General features: G+C 37.7%; 1 protein-coding gene across 15 annotated transcripts in view; it reads left to right on the top strand.

Annotated features, from left to right (window-relative positions):
• The first annotated feature begins 1,209 nt into the window (after positions 1–1,209).
• Positions 1,210–11,062, top strand: part of DGKB (diacylglycerol kinase beta) — a 694,527-nt gene continuing 684,674 nt past the window's right edge. For 4 of the 15 annotated variants that reach the window (XM_072764448.1, XM_072764442.1, XM_072764439.1 and 1 more), the window contains exon 1: positions 1,410–1,682. The gene's annotated coding sequence lies outside the window, so the exon portion shown is untranslated. Of the gene's footprint in view, positions 1,683–1,883; positions 2,209–11,062 lie in introns of those variants that run through there. The other 11 variants (XM_072764449.1, XM_072764443.1, XM_072764438.1 and 8 more) reach the window with 9 other exon arrangements.

Below are 11,062 nucleotides of genomic sequence, written 5' to 3'. Positions count from 1 at the left end.
ACGTGACTATTTGGCATTATGTTTTCTTAGGATTGTGATATTTAAAAAATCTGTATACTCTCTGAATTCAATCTTAAAACAAAACATTAATCAATGTATTTTCTGTTATAATTGTAGTAAGTTTGGTCTTGGTAAATTGATACTTATTTGATGATTGATAAATGCTTTGCACATTAACTGGCCTTTGGTTAGCTAAAAGCAGTGATTTTCTAATATAACCAGATCAGGAGAAGATGTATTACTTAATCCTTTTGGGTTTCTTTCCTCTTTCTGGGTCCTCTGTTATATTTCTGTTACACGTCCTTCTTCTTGTATCAACATGTGTCCAAATTAACCCTTAATTACACAAGCCCCAACAAATGGTAAAATATATGGCAAATATAAAATTTGCTCAGATCAGAGCAGAAATAATGAATGGTGTGCATCACAATTACAATCAAAAGGAATTAAGTTTATTTTCAGCTTAGACAACTGAATGCTGAAAGTAGATTTCTAGTACTATCAATTAAGTGTCGTGCACATGTACATATGTGTGTACATATACACACATGAGTCTATTTAAGAGGGGTTGTTCATGGTTATCTAGTCTATTACAAAACAAGAACATGAATACAAGCTATTGCTAGAGCAAATTAAATTAGTTATTAAGAAGTATTCTTGTCTTTAGAGGTTTTGAGAACTTCCTTAAGTTCTAAATTCAGCACAGCTTCAACTTATGTGAGAATAAGCTGGAAATAAATCAGGGCAGAGAATGAACAACCAATAAGGAGAGAAAGGGAAAGTGCACAGACAGCAGTAACCAGTAGGTTTCACCAGAATTTCTAGCTGACAGAAGTACTGATGCATTGACATCACAGTGGATACTATGCATGGAAGACAAGAGCCAACAAGGGCCATGTGTATATCAAGATACCCTGCATTTAAGCTTATAAACACACTCCTTAATAGCTTTTTGGTTTTGCACACATCTTATAAAGTAGAAATGATTATTTACTGGCTTACATTTGTATTGCCCCAATGCATTATCTTACACACATGGCTCAAAACTATCATTTTTATCTGTGTTCTGATGGGTTACACATCCGAATGATTTCCCTTTTAATATTCACGGGCTTTCCCCCTTCCCTTCTTACTTTATCCTCATCCATCCTCCAGTCACCTGCTCCCAGGTTACCAAGTTAGAATGCAGAAATAGAGTGTGCAGCTTTTAGAATTGCTAGAAGTGGGTTAGGCAAGTGGTTGGTGAACAATGACCCATCAAGGACTATAGTTAGCAGGAGGGTGGGGAGACAGGTATCAAGTTTCCCGTTGAAGGGGAAATGTATCCTGAATGGTAGTAATTGCGGTGAATCAAGCTTAATGTCTCAACATCGCCACTCATACCTGCACAGTCTCCACCCTCCTCCTATAACTGGTCCAGCAGTTAAATAGCTGTAAAACACTGTCTCTCTCCGTGTCCTTCTCCCAGAGCTCCAGCAGCAATAGTAGCAACAGCAGCTGTAGAAGCGGCAGCTAGAGATAGGCAGGGCTGTTGCTTGCAGCCGCGCAGATTGCCTCCTCCTCACCACACGCACACGCACACACATACACACGCGCACTGCACAGATTTCCAATATCAGCGCATCTTGGTATAAATGAAGGACTCCAAGAGATGAGAGAGGAGCATGAGTCACGGACAACAGGTATTTTATCCCCGACAAAGCCCGTTTCCTTCCGATGCTTGTCGGTGTGGGTAATAAGATAACCGTTTGCGATGCCTGTAGCCCGGGGGGAGGCTGGAGGTGGCCGCGCAGAGGAGGGGGGACGCGAGTGCGAGGTGGGGAACGAGGATGCCAGGGACGACTTTCGGGCTCCGGAGAGCTGCATCTCTCCAGCCTCCGCTGTTTTTGAGTTGCAAATCGTCGGGGACTGGTGGGCTGCGGGCAGCCTGTGTTGCAGACTGGGAGTCGATCTCCAGCCTTCAGACACTAGTTAGAATGGGCCGTGCGTGGTGGAAGGGGGTGGGAGTGGAGGGGAGGGGATGCTGCGAGCGGAGTTCTCGCCGCTCCGCTCCCCCGGGGACGCCGAGCCGTGCGGCCGCCTTCTTCCCGAGCAGGGAGCGTGTGAACTGGAAGGGCTCCTGAGAGCTGGCTGGTCCCAGGTCCTCTCCGGAAAGGCGGCTGCCCTCGCTTCGGAGATGCGCCCAGCCCTCGCCTGCATCACACTGCAGTAAGTTCAACTCGACACGGTTGGCAATTCGAGTGGCTTCTGGGTTTGTGCTGCGGGGGAAGGGAGACTGAGAAGAAATGGCGAGGAAAGTTAGAAAAAGCAGAGCTTGGAATTCTCTCCTTGAGATGCCAGATCGGTTTGGGTCTCTGACTCCCGTCCCAGTTACGCTGTAGTTGGTGTCCTCTGGGTTATTTGCTGACCGATGGATGCCCCTTGTCGGTTAGGTATGCAGAAAGCGCTTTGTCCGTGGCGATTTTAGGCACCAAAACTGGTAAATGTGTCCTACATTTAATTACAAGAAGGAGCTCCTGAAAGTTAGTAATGGATGGCAGTTTGCCTTTGCAAAAGAAAATTCGTGTAGAGGTCAGCTTAGACTTGCAAATGCCCAGCTAATTGTTACAAGTTTCCTTGCAGATTGATTCCTAATCTGCAAAACAAAGAAGCAATCCAACAAACAAAAACAAAGGTCTTTGATTTACTTTATTAAAATAAAATGTGATGTAGGTCTCTAGATAACTGTAGGCAACCGCCTAGGCGACACTGATGATATGATAAACATTCAAATACTCTTTAGTGGGTGGAAGTTCTGGATTCCCCCAGTCTCTTACTACTGCAATCATCTTCTCCACTTGCTAAGCAGTCCCTTCCTTGTGATTTCAGAGTGGGTTTGTTTGTTTGTGTGTTTAACAGAGATGGCTTTATACTTAGAACCAAGCAGCATTGTGGTCCCTGGCAAAAAAAAAAAAAAAAAAAATGAAGGCTAAAAAACTTTTGAAAAACTACTTCAACCGGTTGCTCAAATTGTAGATAACCAACTCTTAAGAGGAGGTGAAAACAGGTCAGCGACAGGCAGTCCATTGTAAAGCAAATGACCAAATAAATGTGAATGCAGGCAGAATAACTAAAGGCCTCTTTTAGAGGGAATCCAGAAATAATTAGTCTAAGAACCTTAGTATATGTCTAACCAGGTCCTCCTTTACACTGACCAGGATTTTTTTTTTTTTTTAATGAAGAAAAAAAGAAGGAATTTCTCAAGCAGAAAGGACATGTTGCACAAACATATTAGACTTAGTTGCAGGATCACCGGAAAAATTATTGTATCACTCTCGTTTTCTCCAAGAAAGATTAATGAAAAAACAGAGAGTACTCAGAATCCAGAATTTTTAAGCTGGACTCTTCCATATGCTGTCATAAATTCTATAGGACACAGAGGTATCAAAACTTCTGAAACAACTATTGTGAAATGCAAAATAATTCTGAAGTTCTCCATCAGTAGAAAAGAGGAAACTAAGAATCACTCTTATCCAGTTATTTCAGTTTTTAATTGTGTTACTCCTTCTCGAATCCACCTAATCTTCATTATTTTATTAAGAAATAAAACATATCCTGAATGTAATTTGTATTACTTTACCTACTCATCTCAGGGATGTCCAGATAAAATATTTTTGTTATTATGGAAATACCCAATTATTGGAAGTAACCTATTCCATACACACATATTTCTTGGTGCCAAACTGTACGCATGAGTTTGTAAATCACTGAGTAAGATATAATCAAGAAGATATATTGTGATGATAGTGCATGCATGAGTGTGGTTGAAAACTTTAGACAGCCATAAAAAAGAGAAGGAAGTGTCTATACAAAGACTAAAAGAATATGATTGGAGCCACAGTGTAAGCAACTCTAGAATAGGTCGTTACTTGAACCTCAAGTATTAGCTAAAGAGAAGAAAAATCAGACTCAGAGTCTAAATGGAATTGAATTGAATAGGGATTTGTCAGAATATCTTTTAAGATGGAAACATAGGCAGACAAAGTCGAGTTTTGGGAATACCTTTGCTTAATAATTTGGTTGACCTCACTATAAACCTCATGTTTATACACAATGGACAGCTCATGTTATGTCTGAGAAGATTTTCAAAACTAATTTTGAGATAAAGCAATCATTTTAAGGTTTAAACCATTGGTGAGTTTTGCTGAGAAAAGTGTCTGAACTAGGCAAGTATCCTATGACTCATGCTTTCCTTGCACACTACAGAAAGAAGGAAGAGTTGTAGCCAGACAAGCCAAAGATAGCTACTTGCCCCTCAGTCTAGTTTGGCCTGCTAATAATCACTGTGATGTTGATATAGGCTTGAAATGACATATTGAGAGTATTCTTTACTAGATGCTTCCCCCCACACACTCCACCCCCCTCCCAGGCTGGCCTCAGGAACAGAATTGTACTTATGTACGCATGATGTTATTGCAATATTCTCTTAAGGGTAATACTTCTAGCCTAGGAGCATCTGCCTGGAGGAGGATCTAGGCAAGAATTTGAACCCTCTTCGTATTGCTCCTTTCCCATTCATGACATTTTCTCTCTTTAAACACCAACACAAAATCTGACCTCAAGTAAGAATCCTATGTATTTGTGCACCCTTAGGTATTGATTGTGAATAATCAATCAACCTCTTTATAGCTCCTTGATTTATTTGCATGTATGATTTATTCACCATATAGCACATGAATAGCTCACAGTTATTATGAGTACACCAATGGCAGGTACCAGATTAAGTACTTTGAAAATGTCTTCTCATTTTTGGGATAACAGCTACAGTAGAGATGGCATTTTCTCCCTGTTATAAGAAACTAAACCACAGAACAAATAAGCAAATTACCTAAAGGAGCATATTTAATAAACGGTGGGCTAATGATTAGCTCTTAATCACTTTGCCCCTTTGTTTTATTATAATGGTACTCTTCCATGTTCTAGTGGAGTGAGCTTGTTGAGAGTGTTTGAGAAATTATAACAATCAGGAGAGAACTCCCTACTCTACTGATAACCAAGATTGGATCTACCCAAATTAAAACCTGAACTGACCCCCAAATCCAAACAAGGTGTATTCAACCATTCTAATTTCAGTGTTCTGCTCTGGCTTCATAAACCATGGGAATGAAGTTGGGGACATCTTTGCCAGGAAGGAAAATGATGGACTTAATATGGGAGGAGAGAAGTTGGAAGACCCAAAAACCAAGTGGAGAAAAAGAAAATAAGAGGAGGCTTATCATGGTAGAAGACTGGTATGAGAAATTTTCCAGACATTGTGTCCTGAGGGAGGCTAAAAAACAAACTCTTTGGACTGCATGGGGGGTAGATAGATAAAGCACAAATTTAAAACATCTCTTTAAGTAGTTGTAAGGTCTGATTATAAAAATTAGATTAGGCTTGTCTTCAGATAATCTTTACACATTTTTAATGAGGATTCAAAGGAAAGTGAGGAGAAAGGCCTGATGATGACCAAAGAGGTAAAACAGTGTGTGGGAATATCACGGATTCTTGCATAATCACTTTCTGAAAATTTGCCAGGAAATGAAAGGCCATCTTTAACTGGTGAGGATAAAAACAAAATGGTTCATTTAGGTAAAATCTGAAGTGTTAAGGAGAATAACGTGATTACTGTCACTTGTCTTCTTATCACAAAAGACAAACACTAACAAGGAAAGACTAAAATGAAAATGTTATGGGCATAACGCCAAACAATATTTTAAGATTGGTCTTTCTCAGCATGCTAAATTTAAACAGCTGAAATTCTTTTTTAAGTATTATCTGAGTCAACAATTTGAAATGAAGGATTTGCCTTGAACAGGGAATCTGTATTGCATTGTAAGTTTGAAACACAATGTCCTTGACTCAGTTATTTTTTATTGGCAATATGCCAATCACTCCAGAGCAAGGAGCACAAAAATTATTACCTTCAAAATTGGAGTATAAATATATCTGCTCCGTAAGGAAAGTTGACGAACTTTGATGGAGCTTTGCAAATACATTTACATTGTCAGCCCGGATTCTTTGTCTTGTCTCTTGTCACTTGTGTTGCTGCAGTTTTAGGTTAGGAATAGAGTTGGGAAAATCATCATCTAGGGTTGATTTTTGAACGTGGTGCTTTGGCTCTCTTCCCCTTATAGTCCAAAAATAATGACAGGAGCTTAGCTTTTGTTGCATGCTTGCCACATACCAGTTGCTTGTATAAGCCTCTTGCACATTTAATCTTGACAATACACTTATAGGATAATCTTATTATCATCTTCATTCCCATTTTATAAAAGAACAAACTGAGGCACAAGAGGGATAAAAGACATACTCACAGGAATTAGTAGTTATGGAGCTAGGATATGAACCAGAAATCTGGCTCGAGAGCCCATGCTTTTAACCCAAGGGCTCCATGTCCACTTATTAAGTGTTATTGACTTTTTATTACCCTCTGCAATTCATGCCATTATTTTACCTCCTTTTTCTCTGTTTACACCTGTCTCTCTCTATGATTTCTTTCTTGACACTCATATTCTGCTATCCTTACTCCATTAGTACTTCACCTCATGATGGGTCTTTAAGCTTTTGCTCTAGCATCCCAAACTTCCAGGATTCTGTTTGGATGATACCACTAGCTCAGCTGTCCTTTTCTGTTGTTCCACTGAGATTGGTGCTTTCCTTTATCGTTGAGTAGGTCACACAGGGTTGGAATAATCTATTATCTACTTTGAGGGAGGAAACCAAGCCTTACTTAACTTCGGAATGTAAGTGCTGAGCATTATGTCTAATATAATAGTAAAACTCAAAAGACAATGAATTCAAAGCTCTAATCTAATTCCCTGAAGGGATCCAAAGTTCCAATTCCACAGTCTTTGCCCCTAAAATGACTAGAGAATGGTTTTTCAAATCCCAAGTTACAGGTCTGAGCCAGATATCAAATTTTAATTAGTTGAACTCATAATTTGCATAAAATTACTCAAAAGGCATTTACCACCCCCTGTGGTAGTGCATATTTAGAATACAGGAGACAATATGTTGGAATATGACACAGTGCTTATTCAAGACCACAATATTGACATTTGTAATGATACCTAATTTCTGGTACTAATGTATCTCGAGGAGGGAAAAAACAAATATTATTAAAATAAATGATTGATCAAAGATATTTTGCTTTTTTCAACCAATAGAATGAAGTTGTAAAAAGGTGCTTTTGAAAAATTGTTTCATGAATTCTCATTTTCCTTGAGGAAAAGTCCTGAGAAGATTTTGGTTTAGTCATAGCTAATAAATATTAAGTCATATCAGGAACAGACATTAGAAAGTTGACTACTGGTAGAGAAACATGAAAAAAATGAATAGTGGGAAAATCAATTCCTACTCTCCCTCCCGCAAGGAAGCATTTTCAGTTTATGGGATAATTTGGATCTTACTAATGATTTGTAAATTTCTTTCATTAAGTATTTAAACATTATAACAATGTGAACTGGATGGGCATAGCCATAGGGCTTTCCAAGCATAGTATTGTTTTTTTTAAAGTACCATCTTAGGTCAAATAATTCTTTTTTTTTTTTTAAGATTTTTATTTATTTATTCATAGAGACAGAGAGAGAGAGAGAGAGAGAGAAAGAGAGGCAGAGACACAGGCAGAGGGAGAAGCAGGCTCCATGCAGGGAGCCCGACGTGGGACTCGATCCTGGGTCTCCAGGATCACACCCCAGGGTGCAGGTGGCACTAAACCGCTGCGCCACAGGGGCTGCCCAGGGTCAAATAATTCTATTTTATTCTTTTTTTTTTCTTACTTTATTCTCTTTCTAATCCACACAAATCGGTTGTCAAATATACAGTTGTAACCAGGAAAGAACATATTTGATGAGATGTGGAGATGCATGATAGCGATTTAAGATCCCTTTGGAGTTCCATCAAAAAAGTTATCTGAGGATGAGAATACCCCAGTGAAATAGCTGGGTCTTCCATTTTAACATTTCTTTTTCTTTATAGAAACTTGGCTTATATCATATTTTGATTATTTGTGATGATGGAATTGTGGTTAAAGGTGTGGAGAAATCAACTCCATGTAAAATTTTTCAATATGCAAAGATGCTCATTTGAATTTTATCATTTCCTTCTTAGGCACTGTGATATAGGGGTTAACATTTATTCTTTGCATTCAAATGGCTTGGCCTCAAATCTTTACTACTTGGATGACCTTAAGCAAGTAACTTAAATTCTATGGTTTATATTTCTCTTTGTAAAGTAGGGATAATGAAAATAATATCCACTTCATGGAATTATATGATTTAATCATGTGTGTAACAGGCTTAGAATGGAAGGAACATAATAAATACTAAAAAATATTAGCTATTACTATTTTCTGGTTGATATTGTCTCAGGTAAAAAGTAAAGAACTAATAGCCAAGCAAATGTGCTAAATAAAATAGAAATCTAAAAAGCTGTTTTCATTTTAGTTTTATATTAATAAAATATGAAACTCATAAAATCTACCAAATGTTATAGAAAACACCCCCTTTAAAGGGTCAGCCTTACTTACAATTTTGCCCAAAAGGTTTTTATTGAATTATTTAAAAAAGGGTAAGTGGTAACAAAGATAAATTAGATAACACATGCAAATACTTCCAGGAGAATGGATGGCACACAATCAATCTAAGAAATTTTAATTCTTGTCCCTTTAACTATCACCATAATGCTAGGCTTTTCATTTTTCTTCAATCTTAAGAGGTAGTCACTCTTAATAGGTAGTCACAGCTATCATCCATTCAGTGTACAAACTGATATTTAATTTTCATCTATATAGACTCTTTTCCCATTTGTACTTATGCAGACTGGGAAAATAGGACCTCTTATGTGAGGAAATCTGTTATTACCTAGATTGACTCCTTTTGAGTCATATGAACTGGAAAGGATGAAGAAATAGAGGTACTGTGGAAGAGCATTACAGGATTCTTGACCTGAAAACAGAACTTCAAGCACAAAAGATGAGTTTGTAGTTTACTCAGCGACTTGTTTTGCTGAGACAGAGAATGTAAGAAAATGTTTTTTCCTGGGCTTTTGACCAAGGAATCACTTCACTGGTTACTTAATGAAAAAAATAAAGACTGGGGAATTCTTAGTCGCCTGCCTTTCTTAGTGTTGTATTTTAGAGATTGTAAGTAATGCTCAGCTACTCCTGGGAAATTTTAAGGTTCATATGAATAAACACAGTTATTAAAACTATCTTAAGAAAGGGAACTACTGACACCATGATACAGTGCTTTATTTTATTTCATTCTTTAGTCCTGGATGGGCTACTTTGTTTCAGGCAACATGCCAGGCTCAGGAAAGGAAAGAGTAAAATAAGGGACAGATTCCTACTGTACTGAAGGTACTTCAGTGAAAGAGAAAGACAGAAGCAGACACACCCAAACGAGGAAGCAAATACATGATATATTGTTGTTATATTAAGTACTACGAAAGAAACAAAGAACTGAAATAGAGAACAGAGGTCCTGTTTACTGGGGAACAAACCGGTTTCAAAACTCATGAGAACCACTTCCACACACCTCCCCTCCATTATCCTTTTTTTCATTATAGAACAAGTTTCTGGTGTTGACAGTGAGCAGAGGAGGATTATACACCTGAAGTAATCCTAAAACCAAGACAGATGAACTCATGGTGAATCAGAATTTTAGAATTATTGAGCAAAACATTTTCATTCAGTAAGAAACATGACTCCCACATTGCTTTTCCCTTTACCTTTCTATTACAGGATTATTACGCTTGTGGCAGCTTTTAAAGATTAGAAAAATGCAAGGACTTAATGTTGCTTAGTAACTTGTGTCGCCTGTCATTTTGGGTTGCACATAAACAACTTGTAACTTCCCCACACTTGTCCCAAATTACTAGAATTGAGAAAGAGCACACAAGCTGATGAGTCACTTTGCTATCCTGTTGTTCTTAATAAGAGTTCTGGTTACCAGGATGGGTGCTTTATCGTTACATAATGTTATTTGCCACCCCATATGTCAGAACTTTCTATTTGGCAAATAGAGTTTCCTTCCCTGTCGCCCACTGAAGAAAGCATAGCATAACAGCTATTCAGGGCATAAGTATTGTTGTGTTTGGGTTCCTGGTTTTGAATGTATTCTAAACTCTATCAGACTACATAGTGAAGGTGAAGTGGTAAAGGTTTTTGACCTTCATGTGGAAATTTTATTTCAGAACTTCTAATGCTTCTATCATTCAAGCTACTTGCATAACTGCTTGCTGGTACGTTGAGTGTTCAGGTAACTATATTATCTTTGTTAGAATACTTTCAAAGGAAAACAAAACAAAACAATGATGTCAATGAGACTATAATAATATTGCTATTCTTTATGGTTAGATGGTGTGTTCTAATTCTTAAAATTAGAAACATTATAAAAGAGAAAACAATAAGATTCTGTTGGATTTAGCATATAAGTCAATAGTATGGGAGTACTATATTGATCAAAATTTTTTCTGCACTATGAAGTTTCAAAGCTGTATTGAAGGAATTAACACCTGTGTCTTACCTTAGTGGAGAGTCCTGGAAAAAGAGAGTAAGCACACCCTCTGTTTCTTTAACATTTGTTTTGTTGAACCTAATTAGTTAAAATCCAAACTATGTTAAGACATAAGGAAAAATTGTTTGGTGAATGCTATTATGTGTGTTAAAAGAAGAAAAGAGCAAGAAAGCTTTCCTTATTTAAACATTAAACAAAGTTAAATACTTTTCTATTTTAAGGACTTCTTATAGTTCTTCAAATGCAAGTGTGTGTTGGAATCTCTAGGAGTGGGATTCAGTACAAATTTCCCTGATTTTAATCACAGAATCCCTCCTTTTGGGAGCATCTATTAATATCTCTTTGAAAACCTCAGAGTATAGTTTACTGGTCTATTGGCATTCAATTACTCATTTAAAAAAGTTTTAAGCATCTCTTGTACATAAGAGAAGTAAGTTAAGGAAAAAAGATTATGAATAGAACCTGGGCCTGACATTAAGTAGCTCCTAATTTGGGGATTAAGAGAAGACACATGGGTGTAGAAA

The sequence above is a fragment of the Vulpes vulpes genome, chromosome 7 (assembly GCF_048418805.1).
Source record: "Vulpes vulpes isolate BD-2025 chromosome 7, VulVul3, whole genome shotgun sequence".
NCBI lineage: Eukaryota > Metazoa > Chordata > Mammalia > Carnivora > Canidae > Vulpes > Vulpes vulpes.
The sequence above is the reverse complement of the archived record's forward strand: the minus strand, read 5'-3'. Positions and strand labels throughout refer to the sequence as shown.